This window comes from Brassica napus, chromosome A7 (assembly GCF_020379485.1).
Source record: "Brassica napus cultivar Da-Ae chromosome A7, Da-Ae, whole genome shotgun sequence".
Lineage (NCBI taxonomy): Eukaryota > Viridiplantae > Streptophyta > Magnoliopsida > Brassicales > Brassicaceae > Brassica > Brassica napus.
In genome coordinates, this window is record NC_063440.1 from 4,906,827 (window position 1) to 4,910,357 (window position 3,531).

General features: G+C 44.1%; 1 non-coding gene across 1 annotated transcript; it reads right to left on the reverse strand.

Annotated features, from left to right (window-relative positions):
- Nucleotides 1-225: 225 nt before the first annotated feature.
- On the reverse strand, nucleotides 226-332 carry LOC125576748. The gene has a single exon (XR_007315174.1). It is a non-coding gene; the product is annotated as a small nucleolar RNA R71 (small nucleolar RNA).
- Nucleotides 333-3,531: the final 3,199 nt, after the last annotated feature.

Genomic DNA, 3,531 nt, shown 5'->3' on the forward strand with positions numbered 1-3,531 from the left:
TCTATAGAAATTCCAATGGAGCATATTGAGAGCTTCGAAAAAGTCTGCAGTTTCACTCGCGCGAATGGTGTTCCACCAGATTACATCAGGTGCATGTTATTCCCATTCTCTCTTGATGGAAAAGCTGCACGGTGGTTGAACTCTCTCCCTACCGGCTCTCTCACTTCATGGGAACAGGTCTGATCAGTGTTCTTCAGCCATTTCTACTCTAAGGCGCGAATAGCTGCATTGAGGAACAAGATCACCTCCTTCAGACAGCTCACTGATGAGCCTTTCTGCGACGCATGGGCGCGTTTCAATGACTATCGCAGAGAATGTCCTCACCATGGATTTGATGATGATTACCTCCTGGACATTTTTTATGATGGAGTGGACTGGAAATACCAAGGTGCTCTAAACTCTGCGAGCAATGGAGACTTCATGAGTCAAACCAATGATGGAGCGTTTAAGCTGATTGAGAACATGGCTGCTAGCTCAGCTAATAAGAAAGAGGAGAGTGATTGCTCCAAGAAAGGGAACAGTTCCGACACCCAGAAAATAGATGAGCTGACTGCCAAGGTTGATCAGCTACTGAAAAACAACCAAGGGCACATCTTCAACATGGAGCAAGCTACGGCCGGGCAGATTCAGAACCAGAACCAGCGACAATCGCATAACAATCGACAAGTTGTTCCAGCTACTGAGAACAGTCAACCAGATGAGTTGAAGGGTCTGGGTATGATGATGCAACAACTGTTGCAGGATCAGCAGGTTCAGGCCAAGGTGTTGAATCAGGTAACCACATAAATTGACACCAGGATGGGCAACATGTTCACTGAGCTGAATAACAAGTATGGCAATCTTGCGATCCATATAAGAAAGATCGATGTTCAGCTTGCTCAAACAATTGAGAGTGTCAAGAAGCAACAAGAGACGCTCCCTGGAAGAACTGATAAAAATCCTAGGACTGAGCACTGTAATGCAATAGAGCAGCCGTTCGCTGAGACTGTTCTAGGCGCAGAAGAGAACACAGTACAGCCTGCTAGCTCTGCAGTAACTGCTTCCGACGAATCTGCTGAGACTCCACCATCTCGAGTCTATGTTCCCAAGGTTCCCTATCCAATTCCACCTAGACATCTGATGGATCCTATTAGTGAAGAGCAGCTGATAGATTTTAACAAGATGGTGAGAAGGCTTCCTAAAGAACTTGCATTCGAAGATGCTCTGCAGATTCGTCCATTGCTCAAGTTCTTTAAAAACTGTAGAGAGACTCAAGAGGAGATCAAGGTCCTCTATACCAAAGCACTGTTTACTCCAGCACTAAAGGTATTGCCTAAGGTTGATGATCCTGGAAAGTTTGTTTTCCCATGTTCCATCGCAGGAACAACCTTCAAGGATGCTCTTTGTGACTCTGGTTCTTGTGTGAATCTCGTCTCAAAGGCTATTGTAGACGATTTGGGTATTTCTGATGTTGAGCGTTCTCAGCTGACCCTGACCTTTGCAAACTCTTCCAGAGCAGTCCCATATGGAACCATCCGCAGCCTTCATGTTCAAGTAGGGGAATACATTGTTCCTGCTGAGTTTCAAGTTGTTGAGATGAACAAGGATCATGAGATGCCTTTGATATTTGGAAGGACATTCAAGGCTACTGTTGGAGCAACCATCGATATGCCCAACAAGAGAGTCTGCTTCTCCAACATCAACAAGAAAGTTTTCTACAAGGTTGTACCCACCAGATCTTCCTCATCACACGCCTCTTGCATCTTAGTGTTTGATGTAGAAAAGCTGAAGGTTGTTCCAGAGAAGGAGCATGGTGATAAGCGTGAGAGCAGGCTGTTCTCTGATGAAGATCCTAGCACTGGTTCTACTAAATTAAGAGGGAATTCAAGGGTGAAACAGAAAGTCCAGAAGAAAAGGGTCAAGGGAGATCCTACAATGACTTTGATACCTCTCAAGTGTGATGAGAACTCCATTGAGTATGAGGTAAAGTGCAAGGGTACCTCCAAACCGTTCTCTAAAGTCAGAGTCATTCTCACACATGAGCTCAATGAGAAAGGAGAAGCTGCTGTGAAAGGGTTGTTGAGCAGGGTTTTGAAGTTGAACATGTCTGATTGTGGAGCTTGTTTTGGAACAGGCCCTCCTGCTCAACCCGACTGATCCCAATCACCAAGTCAAGCTAGAGACTTAAACCAAGCGCTTGGTGAGAGGCAACCCACTGGTCAAAAAGCAGAAAAATTTGAGATACTTCAAAAATTTTGGGTTGCAGAAACGGAACAACATACCCTCTGAAAAGAGCGGTTGTTCCAGGCGATCATCTGACGATAGAACACCTAGAATTTTCATGGAGCGTCTGCTCCACTCAGGTAAGTATCTCGACCCAAAAAAAAATAATATTTATTCTTGTTTTCTCCTTGTCTCTGGTTTATTTTCACACCAGGGACGTTGTAAAGTAAGTATGGAGGAGGGTTTTCGTTGTTTACTAACTCGTTTCTTACTTTTGTTTTTCTTTTGGGTCAATTTGAGTCAGTTTTTACTGAGTCAGTCAAAACTTTGTGGGAATTAGGACCTTATTCTGTGTTGATCAATGACCACCTCGTGCTTTAGTTATCTTATTCAGTGACCTTAGCAGTGGCGAAAGACACACATGTGGACCTGGAACACACTGACATATCTCACTTGATTCTCCAGAAGTTCTCAGCCGATCAGGTTACACTGGGTAGACTTAACTCCACCTTACTTGAACCTAATCTTGACTGAAATTTTTCTTGTTATGGGCATTAGATCAGGGAAACGAGAACACACTCAGGACTTCTTATCATTTTTATCCATCTTGCTGATCCTGAGTGGCTAGCTCATCTTTAGCTAGTTCCCACCCTACACCTTAGCCTTTATTCCACCTTCATGCATTTGTTTTTCAGTGTCATATGTGCAGATATGTGCAAAAAGGTCGGAGAGGAAAGGATCAACGCAGCCTCCTACTTGTCACTGCTGCAGAAATTCTGTTAGAAAGGAGAACAAGCGGATTAAGGGAGCAACCACTCCATAACCAATGAACTGCGCAAGAGCAGGGGTGGAGAACCAGAATGGTTGCAAAATCAGAACCACCAATGGCACTCAGAACCATCATGTATGACCTCCTTCTTCGTCACATCACCATATAAGTCTTCCAAAAAAAAAAAAAAAAAAAGCAAAATAAGGTGATGGAGAAGGGGATGCAATCAAAGAAACATGAGCCACTGGGAAGATCGAACAAAGGAGTGGGTACCAAAAGGAAAGTGGAACGCAAAAAAATCAGTTGTTTGTTCCGTCATCAGAACAGTCGCACCAGATAGAGCAAAAACGAGTAGAGGCTGTGGACATCAATGGATCTATCCTCTCTTGCCATTTTTGTGTGATATCCTGCATCCTCTTCAATGAAATGGTATCCCCTAAACACTCTTAACTCCACCATTAAATAGCCTGTTCCACACCTAGACCGTCTACCCTGAAGGATGCATGTGATGAGAAGCTCACGCTACTCTTAAATGAATGTAGGGAGTTCGGTCCCGATAG